At 42.3% G+C, this 18738-nt stretch overlaps 1 long non-coding RNA gene across 1 annotated transcript; it reads right to left on the bottom strand.

Annotated features, from left to right (window-relative positions):
* Positions 1-727: 727 nt before the first annotated feature.
* On the bottom strand, positions 728-18306 carry LOC138737458 (uncharacterized). The gene is made up of 3 exons (XR_011340938.1): positions 18261-18306; positions 13244-13408; positions 728-930 (listed from the first exon to the last, which is right to left on the bottom strand). It is a non-coding gene; the product is annotated as an uncharacterized lncRNA (long non-coding RNA).
* Positions 18307-18738: the final 432 nt, after the last annotated feature.

Below are 18738 nucleotides of genomic sequence, written 5' to 3'. Positions count from 1 at the left end.
GATGCTCTAGTTTCCTCCCACCCTTCAAAACATATGGGCTTGTAGGTTAATTTGGGTGCAATAGGGTAGCATGGGTTTAATTAGCAGGAATTGGGTTTTACCGTGCTGTAAATAAAATTGAACCAACCAAAGTGCAACACTTCTCACTTGTCAGAGTTAAATTCTATTTCCCATTCCTTGGCTCACCTTCCAAACTGATCCAGTTCATGTTGTGGACTTAGATATTCTTCCTCACTCTCCACAACACCACCACGTGTGGGACATCCGCCTCTTCTCTTCTTCCCCTGGGACGAACCCTAACTCCATTCCAGGTTGGGAAAACTGGAGAGTCATTGGTAAGCTGTGTACTGACAAAGGGTTGTGAGCTGTAGTATTGTGTGTCTAGAAATCACTGTTCCTAGTTTAGTTTAGTTAAGAGCTGTGCCTGCGTGGTATCAAGAGATGGTGGGCATCGTATGACATAACTACATGACTGGACTGCAAAGCTTTCTATCCGTGAGTGGTTGTGAGTGTGTGTCTTTTACCCCTGATGCGACCTCTCCACATATGTAAATAAAAACTGCTGTTTCACTATCCTGTGTTCAGACTCATTGCTCTTGGAACCCAGAGAATCTGTTATCCACACACAACACCTTGCTGCCTTGCAGCAGACAAAAGTTGAAGTATATCATGTATACACATTTTTAACAAATTATTACATGGCAAAAAAATAAACCTTAACCTTAATACTTCAAGCATACTCTGCCTTGGCCCAGGGACTTCCATTTCATTGCTCTTCAATCAGTCACATGTTCTTGATGCACATTTGGAGTCATTCTTGCTGCTCAGGCACACTCCTGTCAGTGATGTTGAAGAGCCATAAAGTTACCCAGTATGGAAGCAGGCCCTGTAGTCTAACTCACCTATATTGTGTTGGAGGAGGGATAAGTCCTAACAAATGAAGAAAATAACAACTTCAGTTATTCCAGATCTTTTCAGAATCAGAATTCATTGCCCTGAACATGTCACAAAATTCATTTACCACGGTGATAAATTACATTTTCCAAAATAAATAAATGAGTGCAAAAGAAAGTGAAGTAGAGTCCGTGGTGCATTGTTCATTCAGAAACCTGATGGCAGAGGGGAAGAAGCTATTTCTGTACCACTGGGTGTTCATCTTCAGGCTCCTGTACCTCTTTCCTGATGGTAGCAATGAGAAGAAGCCATGGCCTGGGTGACGATGGTCCTTGAGGATAGAGGCTGCTTCCTTGAGACACCACCTCATGTAGACTGATGCCCATGACGACACTGGCTGGGTTCACAACTATCTGTAGTCTGTGCATTGCCACTTCCATACCAGACAGTCATGCAATCAGTCAGAATGCTCTCCATGGTGCACCTGTAGAAAGTTTCAAGGGTCCTTAGTGACATACAAAATCTCCTTACAAAATTTAGCCATTGGCGAGCCTTCTTCATCATTGCATTGACATGGAGGCCCCAGGATAGATCTTCAGAGATGTTGACACCCAGGAATTTGAAGTTCTCAATTTGACCCATTGATGAGGACTGGTTTGTGTTCTCCTGATTTTCCCCAGATGAAGTCTACAATCATTTCCTTACTTTTGCTAATGTTGGGTGCATGATTGCATCCACTTTCATGGAGTTCCAAAGTAGTTCCACATTCTAAACACTGTTTGAACACAGAAGATTCTCCTGAACTTCCTGTTGAATATATTGCAATACAGAAATGTGCTGGAGAAACTCAGAAGATCACGCAGCATCCACAGGAAGTAAACTTCGAACATAGAACAGTGCAGGCCCTTTGGCCCTTGATATTGTACTGACCCATATATTCCTTAATAAAAAATAATAAACCTTTCCTACCCCATAACCCTCTATTTTTTCTTCCATTCATCAGCCTGCATCTCTAATATTTCAGTCTCCACCACCAACCCTGGCAAAGCATTCCAGGCACCCACAACTCTCTGTGTAAAAAACTTACCCCTGAAGTCTCCCCTAAACTTCCATTCCTTCACTTTGTATAGATGTCCTCTGGCGTTTGCTATTCCATTCCTGGGAAAAGGGTGCTGGCTGGCTATCTCAAAATTTCAAAATCTCATAGATTTCTATTGTCTCCTCTCATCCTACTTAACTCCAAAGAAAAAAGTCCCAGCTCTGCTAACCTTGCTTCATAAGACTTATTTTCCAATCCAGGCAACATCAGGTAAATCTCCTCTGAACCCTCTCCAGAGCTTCCACATCCTTTGTATAATGAGGTGACCAGAATTGAACACAATAATCTAAGTGTGGTCTCACAAAAGATTTGAAGAGTTGCAACATGACCTCTCAACTCTTGAACTCAATTCCCCTATTAATGAAGCCCAACATCCAACAGGCCTTCTTAACAATTCTATCAACCTACGCGGTGGCCTTGAGAGATGAATGGATTTGGCCCCAAGGTTCCTCTGTTCATCCACAGTCTTAATTAACTGACCATTAATCCTGTACTCAGCCTTCTGGTTTGAGCTTCCAAAATACATCACCTCACACTTATCTAAATTGAACTCCATTTTCCACTTTTCCACCTAACTCTGCATCCTATATCATTTTGTAACATACGACAACCACAACTCCTCTAAATTTAAAATCATCTGCAAACCCCTCCTTCTGCATCTTCGTCCAGGTCATTTATAAAAAAAATCACAAAGAGCAGGGGTCCCAGAACAGATCTCTGCGGTACTCCACTAGTCACTGGCCTCCAAGCAGAATACTTTCCATCCACTTTACTTTATTCCCTAAGGATGCTACGTGACCTGCTGAGATTCTCCAGCATGTTTGTGCATGGCACTTGACCCCAGCATCTGCTGACTTTCTTCTTTCACTTTATTAGATTGCTAATTTCCGCACATCCATGGCACTTATTCAAGAACCTAGTTACCTGACTATTGAATGTGCCGTACTGGTACTGAGCATTTGGCCAAACAGATATTTGCTGGTATTTGCACTCACTGACATCTATTCTCCCCACCAATTCTTTGTCCGATCGAGATTTCAGCATCTGCAGCTTTTGTGTTACTCTATGGGGTCATCTGCTCCACATCCACCCTAGCATAATCTTAATGTGGTTTTTTTTTGAGGCCACTTTCAGAATCTCCTTTTTCAAAGGGAGATTCCCAACTTGCTCAATAGTTCCTTGATAATTTTAACAGTTCTTTTCCCAGCTATTATTTTACAGGGAGCTCTCAGCCATGCATCGCCGTATCATTGTGCCAGCACGGACACCAGAATAGAAATACAGTAGGTTATACTTTCTCTTTCAGAAGGGAGAATCTGTAATTACAATTATCGATAGCTCCACATCCGAATGCACTGTTGCACACTTCATTGCAGTTAACAGATTATGCATTACTTATGCCCTATTTGGCTCAGGACTGCCTGTCTGCTGTCCCTATTCTATCCTCTGGCAACAGCTGAGTAACTACGGTAATTAAGTGTGAAGTAAGGGGAACCTAATGTGTTCTTTTCAGGACCAGGGGGGCGAGATAATTTATGCTAATAACTTGCAATCACACTTGCTCTGCAAGGCTAATAATGATTGTCGGTTCAGCCTTTTTTAAAAAAAATGAAGAAGAGATTGCTCTTTTTTGAAATCCCAGTGCCCTTTTATCTTGCTCCCTAAGCTTGCTCTTTCATCTGACCAGCTGTATGGAAATGAATAAACCTTGCTTTTCCCTTTTCCTTTCTCCAACCCCTTTTTACCACACCATCCTCATCTCTCTCTCTCTCTCTCTCTCTCTCTCTCTCTCTCTCTCTCTCCCCCACCTCCCTGGCCCCCTCTACCCCCCCTCCTCTCTCTCTCTCTTTTTCTCCTTTGCCATATCACACGCTCTCTCTCTCATTTTTCTCCGCCCACCTTCCCTACCCACCCCCCCCCCCACCCCCATCCCACCTCAGCAATTTCACAGTCCTTTTCTCTGTCTTCTTTCTAGGGAGACAAGAACTCACAAGGACCCTTGATTAACCTGAGAGGTGCTTTTCTAAGGAGAGGTTCTTAATGCACTGAAAATGCTGGACACAATTTACAGAATTCACGTCTGTTTCACTTGGCTTTATTCTTTTTTTAATCTAGTGATGCATTGTTCATCCAATGTATATTTACTGTCTGTTTTAAGTCACTGTGTAGCTGCAACAAGCAAGAATTTCACTGCATCTGTACCTTTGTACTAAAGAATATTTTTGTTCAGAAGCTCACAAGCCAGTGCTGCCCGAATACACCAATTCACCAGTAAACCCTGTACATTTTTGGAATGTGAGAGGAAGCTGGAGCACCAGGGGAAACCCCACACAGACACTAGGCAAATGGACAAACTCCTTACAGGCACTGCCAGATTTGAACCCAGGTCACCGATACTGTAATAGCATCACGCTAACCGCTAAGCTAACTGTGCCACTGACAATAAACTCAGCATCATTCATCGTCACATTTTGGACCCTGCAGAAATATAATCTCAATACCTCCTCAAGCATCACACAATCTCGAGGGAAGAGCTCAGCATCAATGGGAGAAAGAGAAAAAATTATTGACAGGATTGCAGGTGGAACCTTCAACAGGATCCCACGAAGTGTCGTGTCCCGGCCTGCAATGTGGACCATTCCTTTTCTCCCATTGGCATGCTGAGACCCTCCAGCAGACTGTGTGTTGCTCCAGATTCCAGAGCCTGCAGTCTCCTGTGTGTCTCCACTTCCTCAAGCAACTCAGGAGTAAAGTGACAGAGGTGTTATCAAGAGTTGCAATTTTATTTTATCATGTAAATAACAAGATTGAGATTAGACTCCTTGAGTCCATTCTGCTGATCGGTGGGATCAATGGTTGAAGGTTTCAGAATCAGAATCGGAATTTATTGGCATGAACAAGTCACAGAATTTGTTGTTTTGTGGCAGCATCGCAGGTGCAAACATTGCTATAAATTACATTTCAAAAATAAACAGTGCAGGAAAATAGGAGAAAGTGAGGTTGTGTCTGTGGTTCATTGCCCATTCAGAAATCTGATGGTGGAGTGGAAGATGCTGTCCTTGTGCTTCTGGCTGCTTGGCTTAAAGCTCCTGATGGTAGCAATATGAAGAGAGCATAGCCTGGATGGTGGGGGTCCTTGAGGGTAGAAATTGCTTTGTTAAGACACTGTAGATACCATGGAGTGAAGACTGGCCCCTATGATATCATGGGCTAGGTTTTTCCTGTCCCGTGGATTGGCACCTCCAACCAGACAAGATGCAACCTGTCAGAATGCTCTCCAAGGTACACCTGTTAAAATTTTTGAGAGTCTTTGGTGTCATCCTTACAACCAAGAGAAGGGAGAAGGATGTCATGTTTGGATGCCTGGATAAACTGGAGTTCAAACATTGTGGTTCTCAAACTGTGTTCATCTCCATGTTGGGAAAGCTAAAGGTGGATTTAGATATCACTTTGCCAAATTCTCTGGTAGGTCTGCAGTGTTGCAATTGGTCACTCTCAATGGAATATTTTTTATGGAATGATCCCTGGGATGAAGTGTTTTAGTTCAATGAAACAATCAACAGGTAAACAAGGGATACTGTAGATGCTGGAAAACCGGAGAAACACACCGTTGGGGGAACTCAGTGGGAGAGGCTGCATCCAGAGAAAGCAAAAGATGGTCAAAGTTTCAGCTTCTGTGGAAGCTGCCCACCCCATTGAGCTCCTCCAGTATTTTGTGTGATTATTCGAGAAGCCCGTGCTGTTTTCTGCAGAACACAGGAGGTTAAGAAAGGACAATGGAGGGTCTCTGGATGGAGAAGGAAGAGAGAAACTGTTCGTATTGATAAAGAAGTCAGTCACCAAAGTGATATGAGGTAACCAGTACACCGTGCAGTCAGGATTGGAAACACATAGCACAACACATTTACAGTGCCAGTGATTGGGACAAGGGTTCAAATCCTGAACTGTCTGTAAGGAGTTTGTGCGTTCTCCCCTTGTCTGCATGGGTTTTCCCTGGGGGCTCCAGTTTCCTCCTAACATTCAAAAATGTACTGGGAATGTAAGTCAATTGGGTGAAAATGAGCGGCCCGGGCTCATGAGCCCAAAATGGCCTATTACTATGGTGAAGGGATGAGAACAGTTGGAGTGAATCTGGCTGGTTGCTCTTGCAAGGAGTTGGAATGGGTGGAGTGGCTTCCTTCATGCCATAGAAGACAGATAGCACAGGTCTGGCCCTTCAGCCCAACATATCCATGCTGACCAAGACAGCATGTACTTGCACTTAATCCACATCCTTCAGCCCTTCCTATCCATATACCTGGCCAATTGTCTCCTTTGAGTGTCAAAATTGTGCCCACTTCTGCAGTTTTCTCAGGTAGTTCGTTCTGTTCGTGGTCCACCCACTAGAAATGTGATTATTTCATAATGTTGCTTCACCCAGGCTGGGTTTGATTGATGGTATCATATTGCTTTGGATCGCTATGCAAAGAAGTGGAACTAACGCCCAGTCTGACTCTTGCTTTCAGTGGGGTGGAAGGGGACATGAGCAGGCTGGGGAGAATTATTGAGTCTGACAGTGTGATAGTCCGATGGAGGTAATTTAACATCAGCACAGATACAGTCATTATCTCAGCACCAAGTCAGCTTAATACCGTGTTGGCTAATTCAGTTCCTTTGTATGGTCAAACCTGCTCGCTCCAGCTCACTTGTGCAAACTGACAAGCCAGAAAAGGGCATTAATGCTTGTTTTTACGATGTGGGTAAGTCCAACAAGTAGAGGTAGCTATGCCAGTGGTTATAAGGGCAGCTACGTCGGAGGAGCCGATGGGATCCTTGAACTCTTGCTGTCTTCCTTTCATTTCCTCTCATTTCAGATTCAGCATCATGAACATGTGTCACAAAATTTGTTGTTTTGCGGTAGCATCACAGGTGCAAAAATTGCTATAAATTAATTTTTTTTTTAAATTAATGTGGAAGAAAAGACTGTGAGGTAGCATCTGTGGTTCATTGTTCATTCAGAAATCTGTTAGCGGGAGGGGAAGAAGTTGTTTCTGTACCATTGGGTGTTTGTCTTCAGGCTCCTGTACCTCCTTCCTGATGGTAGCAGTGAGAAGAGGGCAAGGCTGGGTGGTGGATGTCCTTGAGGGTAGAGGCTGCTTTCTTAAGACACTGCTTCTGGTTGATGCCCTTTCTTCTCTTGCAAGAAGGCATAACAACTCTTTGCCTGGCAGCTAAATAGAAAGCATTACACTGTATCTCGGCACAAGTGACAATAATATATAAATAATCTTTTATTGGCCAGCATCAGCATCCTTGAGCTAAGTCACTGCAGAGGTCAGTTAACTTAACCTCATGACAGAAGTGTTGGAGTCACGCACAAGACAGACTGGGTGAAACTTCAAGTGAAACAAGAAATCAATTGGCTTATAACAATAATTTGGTGGTTGCAATACTTGATGTTAGCTTGTTATTCTAGGTTTTTATTTAATTAGAGTAATGAGATTGCAATTCACAAGCTGCCTCAGTGGGATTGGAACACAGGTTCGGGGGGAAACTACCACACTGCCATACTTGTACATCAGCTGCCCTTTCAAGCTCATCTGTGATTGGAGTACTCACCCAGGCCCCTCTCAACAGGTTTTGGGTTTAAGAGATCTCTTTGTTTTAGCCTTTGCATTCCCCTGTGTGTGTGATCACTCTTGGGTATTGGAGAGCAGTTTATTGTCCATTATAATTGGTTTGCAATAAGCAAGGCAGACACCAGGAAGATCAAAGAAGATTAAGTGATGGTCAGCTGCACTAAACTCAGTAAATTTACACTTTAAAAGATCATAAAAGTAATTGTCCAGAAAGGCGATAGTTTGTTGTTGTTAAGTGAATAGGACTCTGCTTATAGGTAATTCTCTTCTCACCTCTGCACCTTCCCAATTTTCATTACCACCAAATTTGCCATCAACCCATCCTCTTTTTACCATTCCTTCCACTTCTCACACAATTTCTCTTTTGTTCGTTCTATTAAACCATGCACCAGTACCTATTCCTCATAGATGTAGGCACCTCCACTCTCTCTCTCTCTCTCTCTCTCTTTCTCTCTCTCTCACACACACACACACACACACACACACACACACACACACACACACACACACACACACACACACACGCACACACACATGCAAGCAGACACACACGTTCACACCAACATAGACAGATGCAGACACACATACATTCTCACCCACAGACACATAGACACACAGACACAAACACACATGCATATGCAGACACACATACACACACACACACACACATAAATACACATGTTCACACCAACACACACAGATGCAGACACACATACACACACACACACACACATAAATACACATGTTCACACCAACACACACAGATGCAGACACACACACACACACACACACACACACACACACACATGCGCACCGACGCACACTGACGCACACACAGATGCAGACACACACATTCACACCAAAACATTCACACACCACACACCCACACACAGACACATACACAGACACACACACAGCAATACATATACAGACCACAGACACCGTGCATGCATATACACACAGGCACATACACATTCATATTAACACACACACACAAACTGCATGTGCACGCTCACACACACACACACACACACACACAAACTACATGTGCACGCTCACATGCAGAAACACGCAAATGATCAGAGACAAGAGAGGAGGAGACATGATGGGAAGAGACAACTGGGGAAGGGGCACTGGACATATGACTAACTGGGGACAGTTGGAGCACACAGTCAGGATCCTATCATTGTAAGTGAGGTAAGGAGGGTTGGGAACAAATATTTAAAATCACTGTCTGTGTGGAGATCGAGTCTTGGACCCTCTGACAGTTGGTTAGATAAGGAAGGTCCTCTTCTAGTGAAACTAAAGTGGCTTTCAATTCTCTTGTCAGAGTTGCCTTTGCATGAGTGATAATTTGCAGCCTTCAAATGTACAAATAAATACATTCACATTTGATAACTAAGTTTTAGATTAAACTCCTTTCTACTCTTCATATAAACCTTGCCTGAGACCAAAATAAAAAATATGGCTCTTATTTACAATATAAAACAGGCTAATTGACAGGAAAAACATGAAGAAGATGTTCCATGAGTGAAAATTTTAATTTCACATTTAGGAACCAACGATTTTGAGGACATATTTGTATTAAATTCTCTTATTATTTTGGTCACTTTTTCTCTTTGCTTCTGAAGCCTTGGTTTATGCTGGGATATAATTCCACAAACACTGACCAACTTGTACAAATGGTCGTCCTATTATCTTAACAAGGCTATTCAGAATCAGGTTTATTGTCATCAACACATGTCATGAAATGTGTAGGTTTGGAGCAGCAGTAATTATGCATTACAGGTGCAAAGATTACTATTGATTACATTATTCCACAGTTAATACCACATTTGACACCAATACATTCAACAGTTGACCAGCAGCTACAGAACTTGGGTTTAAGATAGTTGTCGGAAGGATTTGAGGTGTGTTAGGCAATGCAGAGGCTGATGGGAAATGAGAACTCACTATTTGAAAAGGTGACTCTCAGTCCTATGCTCTCATTATATTTAAAATGTAGCAGAATGGACAGATAGTGCCCCATAATTTACAAGACCATTGTCCAAAAACTGTGAAATTAGATTTGTGTTTGCATAGCATCTTTTCCATCCCTTTTAGAGTGCTCCAAAGCACTTTACAGCCAGAGATATAACTTTTGAAGTGTAATATAGGAAATCTTGGGCAGCGTGATAAAAATGGACAGAATGGCTTCCCCCTCTGATGTAAGATTCTTTGGTTCTCATATAATCTGGTGCAGGGATTGTAGGTAACTCTGGCCTCAGACCTGAAAGTAATCACATACTATGAACAAGCAAGGCAAGGGGTGGAGGTTAAACTCGTCTATCCTTCACCGGGATGCAAGAGGATGCGGGGGTGCTGAAGACTTCCTGATCATGTTGGAGGCATGCATCTGGATCTCAAGTTGCCGATAGTTTGCATTGAAGTCTGTGTGACTGCGGAGGCAGCAGGAGCACTGGAGGTGAATCCATGGACACTCAGTGACTCTGAAGGGACTCTCTTTTGCTTCTCTTTCTCTGACTGAAAGGAGCACTGAGCAATTTCTCCTGATGGCTAATCTTTGTCTGCATTTCAGCAGACTAAAGGCAATTTTGTGTAATATTACACCTGTTTTTATTACATGTCAATAAATCTTGTAATTTAGAATTTGGTTTTTGGACTGAACCATGCATTTCCATGTGCAAATTTTAATCATTTTTAGATGGACACGGAGTTGTGTCCCAAATTATAATGGACATTGGAGAGGATCTTACACATGGATCTACACTGGTAAGGAAGTCTAATACATTGTGTCACAGTTCATGGTATGTTAACTCCTATAATGAGGACTGTTCAGACAAAGGGACCTTCAGAGAGGGAGTATGCAATGTGCATCAGAGATTGGGGTAGATCAGAGAGAGCTGCAGCAAGGGACTAGTTGTTCCAACATCACAGCTGTGAGCTCCAGACACTATTCTGAAAATCTGTGAGTCATTAAGTCTGCCATTGCACTGGGCTGCACCTTGGCAACGTGCAAGATTTGCATTTTTATTGAGAACATAAGTTTTGCTTTATTACTGAGGGCAATGCTGTCGCAGGCTTTCTCCTCCAGCATCACCTGTTTTATGCCTTGCTGCAGAAGGATGAAAAGTACAAGGAGGGACTGAGAATCAGGAAGAACTCGCCCCAACATCTCATTATCTGCCCTCCACGAAATCCAGTCTCAATCACCCATTCTCCCGTGTGGTATCGGTATGAGAGGAGCTAACTTCTGGATGTAATTGTCCAACTTTCCTGTTCTCTCACAATAACAGGACAAAAATCTGGATACCAGTAATCCAGACCAGCTGAGAACCTGGACCTCGAAAACTATCAAACTTTTTCAATTTAACGGGCTGATATGTGCTTGTCTCAGCGCCACAGATGCACAGAAGTCACGGAAAATGAGCAAATAATTTTTTTGTACTTGCATTTTATATGAAAAAATGTTTCATTAATAAACTATCAAAATTTACCTGTTCACCTTTTCTTTATTCTCCTTAAACTTGAATTTTAAAAGTACTGCCAAGATTTTTTTTTAAAAATCCGGTATATCCAAAAATCCAGACTGACCCAATCCCTAAGCAGTTCAGATATGAAACTTTTAATGTATAAAAGGTCCTGTCAGAGAAGGGGCCTTATTAACCCCTGTTCAATTTTATCAATCAATCACCAATCCAAAAGCAAATTCTCTGGCCAGCAACACGATTAGCAGTTAGCACAACACTGTTACAACGCCACCGACCCAAGTTTGAATCTGCCGCTGTCTGTAAGGAATTTGTACATTCTCCCTGTGACCATGTGACTTTCCTCTGGGTGCTCGGTTTCTTCCCAAATTCCAAACTCGTACGGGGTAAGAAGATTAGTTGGTCAATAGGATGTATTTGAGCAGCACGGGCTCGTGGGTCGGAAAGGCCGGTTACCGTGCTGTACCTCTAAATTAAAAACAATTAAATCAAAGCAAAAATCTGAAATAAATACAAAAGATAGGAAGGAACTCAGCAGGTTTGTGGAAAAAGAAAGAGTTAATGTTCCCGCTTCCGGAGCCTTGACTGGGTCATTAACTGTTTCTTGCTTGCTATGTGGAAATTAGCTGCCCTCATCTTTCTCCATAACAGAGACAATAAATCGAAAGCCTGGACCTTGTTGACTGTAAAGTGTTTTGGGACCTTCTGAATAGGAATTAATAATTGCTTCCTTTCACCATCTGCCCCATTCGCCCATCACCACCATTACCTGCCACAGCACACCAACATGTTCAATCCAAGTAAATAACCACAAACATTGATCTCAACAGTGCTCTATTGTTATAAGCTCTATTTTCTTGTGTGGACCCTTTACATGAGCAATTTCTTGCATTAGCCCATCAGCAATGGAACAGAGTTCTTCTGGAACTTCCTCAGCGTTGCAGGCTTTGTTTCAATCACTCCAGCTCTCCAAACCTACTTTAGCTTTGATATAAGAGTTTACTGTCATGCACGTGTACAAGTACAATGTACAGATGCACCAAAACTCTTACTTGCTGCAGCTACACTAACAATAGTGGTATAAAATTATCATAATACGCCACAAGTACAAGAATAAATAATAAATATAGAGGGAGGGTTAAATAAATATTCACAGTGGCATTTAATGGGAAATAAAGTGATAACAGTAGCAAGTCCCAGAGGGCATAAGTTTAAGGTGAGGAGAAAAAAGCTTCAGGGAGACATCACAGGTAAGTTTTTTACACATAAAGTGGTGGGTGCCTGGAATACATTGCCAGAGGTGTTGGTGGAGGCTGGAACAATAGGAGCATTTCAAAGTCTCTTAGACAGGCACAAGGATATAAGATAAATGGAAGGTTATGCATATGGAAAATTTAGATTGTTGTGGAGTAGATTTACATACAATGTTGTGGGCTGAAAGCCCTATAATGTGCTCTAATGTTCTATGTTCTGTGTTTCAATGATGCAGACAGATCTTTGGAGGTCCCGGAGTACTTTGGGTAGTTCAAGAGCCTGATCGATGTTGGAAAAAATACCTTGAGGTGCTGGAGTTTAGATTTCTGTACCTTCAGCCTGAAGGCAGCAGCAAGAAGAGGGGATCAGGTTGATGATAGGGCTCCATTATGATGTTGGCTGCCATTTTGAGGCAGCATCTCTAACTTCCTCAGGTGCTGTCTGGTTTGCTGAACATTTCCAATGCTTTCTTTTTTTAATGTTTAATCTTCCATTGGCTTTAACGCAAGTAAAATGGAAAAACCTGTATTTACTTGGACCTCTTTCAAGACATCCCAAAGCACTGTAGAACTAATGACAAACAGGGAGTCACAGTTGTAAGGTAAGAGGCAACAAATTTGACAGGGAAAGCCCTTAAACTCATAATTTAATGCTGAAGTTGAGGTTGGACAAAGCTCTTGAGGAAAAGAAAGGAAGCTGGAAAGAATTACAATAAGGTGTGAGGTGGAATTCAAGTTCATTATCATCTGACTGTCCATGTACAACCAGACTAAACAGCATTATTTCAGCTCACACTACACACATATACACAACACGTAATAATCACATATATACATAAAAGATATAATTTAAAATAAATATATATACATAAATATTTTGGGATCATTTACCTGGTTACAGAATGTTGTTCATCAATATCACAGCCTGTGGGAAGAAGCTATTTCCCAGCTTGGTAATCCTGACTTTGATGCTCCTGCATATATTAGAATATTAGAAGCAGGAGGATGGCTAGGGAGAGAGCAGGTCTATCCAAAGACAAAGGAGAGAATGAATGCCTGGAGAGAGAGAAAGTGGGTGAGATTCTATAAGAGCATTTTGCATAGGTATTCTCTAAGGAAAAGGACATGAACGACGATGAGCTTAAGGGCATGATATTATTAAGAAGGAGGATGTGTTGGGTGCATTGAAAATAATTAAATTGGATAAATCCTCAGGATTTAATGTAACTGTCCCAGGACAAAAAGAAATAAAATAGCTGGGCCTTGACAGAGATCTTTGTAGTCTCTCTAACCACAGGTGATGCCCCAGAAGAGCAAAGATTAGCCGATGCTATTTCTTTGATAAAGAAGGGCAACAGAAATAATCCAGGAAATTATAGACTAATGGGCTTTACTTCAATGGCAGGAAAATTCCTGCAGAAAAATTTTAGGGGCATGATTCAGTCACATTTGAAAAAACAAAGGTTTGTTTGGGGATAGTTAGCATGGCTTTGCTTGGGGGAAAGACCTGTCTCACAAATTTGATCAAGTTTTATGACAAACTGTTAGTGAAGATTGATGATTGATGCTATCTACATGGACATTAGTAAAGCATTTGACAAGGTCTCTCATGGTAGGCTGGTACAGAAGATCAAGTTGCATGCGATCCACAATGAGTTGATATGTTGGTTAATAAATTGGCTTGCGCAAGTTCAAGTTCAAATCTATTATCATCTGATTGTACATATACAAAACACTATTTGCTCATAGAAATCAGAGGGCAGTAATGGAGGGGCTTTTCTGACTGGAGGTCTGTACCTGTATCTAGTGATGATCTGCATGGATCAGTGCTAGGGCCTCAGCTCGTTGAGATATAACTCAATAAATTGGATGAAAAACAAGTTGGAAGAAGCTATGAACATTGGTGGAGTTGTTAATAGTGAAGAAGGACACAACAGGATATAGATCAGTTGGAAAATTGGGCAGAATTTTGGCAGATGGATGCATTTTAGGAGATCAAATACAAGACGAAAGTATACAGTAATGGCAGGACCCTGAGGAGCAGAGAGGGGTTTCAGGTGAAACAAGGTGGGTCATGGCACTGAGTATAAGTGTTGGCAAATCACATTGAAGGTGAAGTCACATTGAGAATATCATATTCATTCTTGTTGCACATTATTCAAAAATACACTCAATAAGTTCCAAGGGTGTAGATTAATTGGGTGTAAATTGGGCGACATGGGCTCGTGAGCCGAAATGTCTAAATTTAAATTTTAAATTATAGGAAGAATGTGGAGGCTTAGGAGAGGGTACAGAAGAGATTTAACAGGATGTTGCCTGGATCGATGTGTTTTTGCAATGAGGCGATTATTTCAATTAGCTGTATGAGACAGGCCTCATTCACATAGCTGGCCCCAAACTCTTGAAATTGTCACTCTATTCTGACTGTCCCAGGGTGAGATCATGAGGGGGACAGAGGAAAAAGTATGAGCGCATGTTCAGGACCTTGAGGATCTCCATCAACTCTACTGGCTCCTTTAAATTTCATCCCTCTATTCCCCAAAGTTAAATCAGAAAATGCAGATGCTGGAGATCCTCAGCAGGTCACGTAGCATCCCATAAAGTGTCATCAACATTTCAAGCCTGAGCCCTTCGTCAGCATCTGCAGTTTTAATCTTTTTTTTAATTTAGGGAATCTGCACAGTAACTGGCCCTTCTGGCCCATGAGCCTATCTGCCCAATTAAGTCTATGTGACCAAATAACCTGTGAACCCCATATACACTTTTGGAAGGTGGGAGGACACCAGAGCACCCAGAGGAAACACTCCAACTCCTTATAGACAAGGGCGTATTCAAACCTGGGTTGTTGGTGCTGCAAAAGTGTTGAGCTAACCGTGCTGCCCTTCATGAATTTCATTTCATTTCCTTTAACAATGAAGAATGCCAAACAGCTTTAGTAGGAGCAAAATTACCAAATAAAAAAAGATAATGCTGGGATGGAGGACTGGCATCTCAGTTAATGAGTAGCCTTTTAAAGGTGGAGAAGCAAGATGGGGTGATGGAAGAGTTCAAAGGGTTTAGCGAGAGGTGGTATCCAGAGAAGATCATGCCTGCAAACAAGTGATCACTGTATTAATTCCTGCGACTACAACTCGTAGCTTTTGAATGGGTTAAAGTGAAGGTTTAAAAGCTGGCAATGAACATACAAAACCAATGACAGAGCACACAATTACAAATGACTTTATTGAAGTCAGTTCTTTATCTTTTAATGTCCGTGAAATTAATGTGCCTCAAACACAGTGCACGTGAGCCTGCCATGAGCACAGCACCTGCGCCTTGTCTGTCCTGACTAGCTGGATGTTTAAAAAAAGAATGTTTAAGAGAGCGATGCCTGGATTGATAATGCAAGATTAATTCCAAAAAGTTGAAATAAATAGCCATCGATCAATCCCCCTGCTGTGCAGCCTGACAGATCAGCTTAGGCCTAGGCCTGTGGTCACATGTGGAACTCAGACACTGTGCAGTTATGTTTAATGGTCAGTCCTTGGGCCCAGATGCGCAAGATGCCACTGGTGTGGGTGATAAATTGTGGTTGTCTCCCTTACTGTCAAGGGATGGGAGGCTCAATGATGTTCTGCCTTCCCTACTAATTGAGCACCCTCTTTGCGGTGTTTACACATCTGCAGCAATATTGAGTCGGGTTAATACAGCACCTGTATTCTAAGGACCTCTGGGCAAGCTCAGCAAACAAATCTATTATAGTATGCACCACCACATGGACGACAAACACCCAGGACAACAGCGCAGGCCGATTATTTAAAGTGCCCCAGATTCTTGTGATTTTTTTTTAGCTTGGAGATTTTCTGTACTGTCAGAATTTTGCCTCCCGAAAATTTAGAAATGGTGTGACAAATCTTTACAAGGAGACTGGGTTGAGACTGTATCAGGTATCGGAACAGGGATGCGAGAGGTTGCTGAAGGTGCAGAAGGCTGCCTGATCGTGTCGGAGGTTTGGATCTGGCGCCTGGGTTGCTGGCCATTTGGACTGACGTCTGTGCCGCTGCGATGACTACAGGAGCGCTGGAAGCGAATCCATGGACGCTCAGTGACTCTGAAAGGGCTCTTACTCTGACTGTAAGGGGTGCTGGGTAATTTCTGCTTTTCGGTAGACTAAAGCTGAGTTCATGTAATATTACACCTGTTTTATTACATGACAATAAAGGAATCTTCATACTCCAAGAACTTAGCAAATTTCAAACCTCGAATCAGAAAGCTCAGTCTGGGGAAAGAAAAGTCAGACTTCTCCTATTTCTTCTGTTATTTCAGGCAAATCTTTTCACTGTTTTCTATATATAAAATAATTTTAAAAGAGAAGAAAGCTCTGACTTGGTGTTAAATTTGAATAAAGTAATGAGAAATAAGAATTTATTGTCAGATTCTTAAATATAATGCACAACCATTCTCACAGGCTTCAGCCAAACAAATACATAAGGTACAGTAGTGACACTGACATACATTACATTGCCAAGTTAGAAAAAGAGATAATAAATATAAAAGGATAAATATTTACTCGTAGTTAGTGGAAGATAAAAAGTAAGGTTTCAATAATGTGGACAGATCTTTTGGTGTCCTGGACTGATTTATGTTTAGGCTTAGGATAGTATGGAAAACCATAGAACTGTAGAACACTACAGCACAGAAACAGGCCATCCTGACCATCCAGTGCTCAACTAGTCCGATTGAACAGCTTTCCATGCCACTCCCATCCATGTATCTGTCCAAGTGTCTCTTGAATCAAAACTGCATCCACCACTTCCTTTAGCAGTTCATTCCACACTCTCACTATCCTAGTGGCGACTTGAGGGTTGGTGTCACCCAGTGCGGTAATTCATGGTTACCCTCCCCCTGAACATGGACCGAGTGTACAAGTGTACTGAGCATAGGAGAAATAGAATTGTGTTACTTGTAATTCCCGGGCAGCGCCGGCAGCACTGAGCGGGAAGGTTGGGTGGTGGGGGGTGGGGGGTGGGGGTGGTGGTGGGAGGTGAGGCTCTGTCCGGAGTGCATTAGAAGGTTCATAAAGTTAATTAGCATTGAATTTTAGCCTTGTGGATATATTGATACATGTAAACTGGGCTTATGAAAAATGTTTTTGCTGTTATAACTAACTGCAGGGATACTTTTATTCAAAAAAAATCAATTTCCGCTGAAACGCTGCACAAAAAATTTTATAGACAGTCATTTTGGTGTCACTCCTTATGACAGTGTCACCCAGTGCACCAGTCCGCACCCCCACACCGGGGATAGTGACCCTAGTGCACGACCCACTGAGTGAAGAGGTTCCCTCGAATGCTCTCCTTAAACATTTCACCTTTCACCCATAACCCATACTCTCTAGTTTTTGTTTTACCCAACCTCAGTGGCAAAAGCCTGCTTGCATCACGGAGCCACATCCTCCCCCTATCAATTCTCTCCTTTTCTATCCATGTCCAATTATAACCTTTCGCCTCTGCTCCTCTCCCTTCCCTTTCTTTCCTTCTCCCGGCCTTTTAATTCAGGTGCCTGCCTGCTGTTTACTCATACCTTGAAGAGCCGAAATGTCAGTAACGTAGCTTTACCTCTTATGGATGCTACGAGCCCTGCTGAGTTCCTCCAGCATTTCGGTGTTTTCACTGTGATCACAGTGTCTGCAGACTTTCGAGTTTGACTTTATCTATACCCATCATCATTTTGTATACCTCTAGCAAATCTCCCCTTATTGTCCAATGTTTCGGAGAAAGAAGTCCAAGCCTGTTTAACCTTTACCCATATCTCAGCTCCTCAAGTGCCAGCAACATCCTTGTAAATCATATCTGCCCTCTTCCAGTCTTAGTGGGCAGAGGTAGGTAAGCGACCAAAACTGCACTCAATGCTCCAGATGTGTCCTCACCAATATCTTCCACAACTTTCCCATTACATTCGAGCTCCTGTACTCAATACTTTGAATAATGAAGATCAATGTTCCAAAATCTCTCTTTACTACTGTCTAACTGTGATGTCACTTACAAGGAATTATGTAACTGTATTCCCTAATACCTCTGTTCTACTGCTCTCTGCTGTGCCCTACCATTTACCATAAAAGTCCTATCCTGGTTCATCCTCCCAAATTGCAACTCCTCACACTCTTCCAAATTAAATTCCATTTGCCATTTTTTCCTGCTAGTACAGTAGGCAGGACATAACTATAGTGCCATTAATCCCAGTTCGAACCTGTCACTGTCTGTTTGTACGTTCTCCCCATGTCCATGAGGGTTTCCTTTGGGTGCTCCCCCCCCCCCCCCATGTTCCAAAGACATACAGGGTTAGTTCCAAAGAAACGGGTGTGTATGGGCAGCGTGGGCTGGAAGAGCCTGTTACAGTGCTGTATC

This window comes from Narcine bancroftii, chromosome 6, assembly GCF_036971445.1.
Source record: "Narcine bancroftii isolate sNarBan1 chromosome 6, sNarBan1.hap1, whole genome shotgun sequence".
Lineage (NCBI taxonomy): Eukaryota > Metazoa > Chordata > Chondrichthyes > Torpediniformes > Narcinidae > Narcine > Narcine bancroftii.
This window is presented reverse-complemented; position numbering and strand designations above follow the sequence as displayed.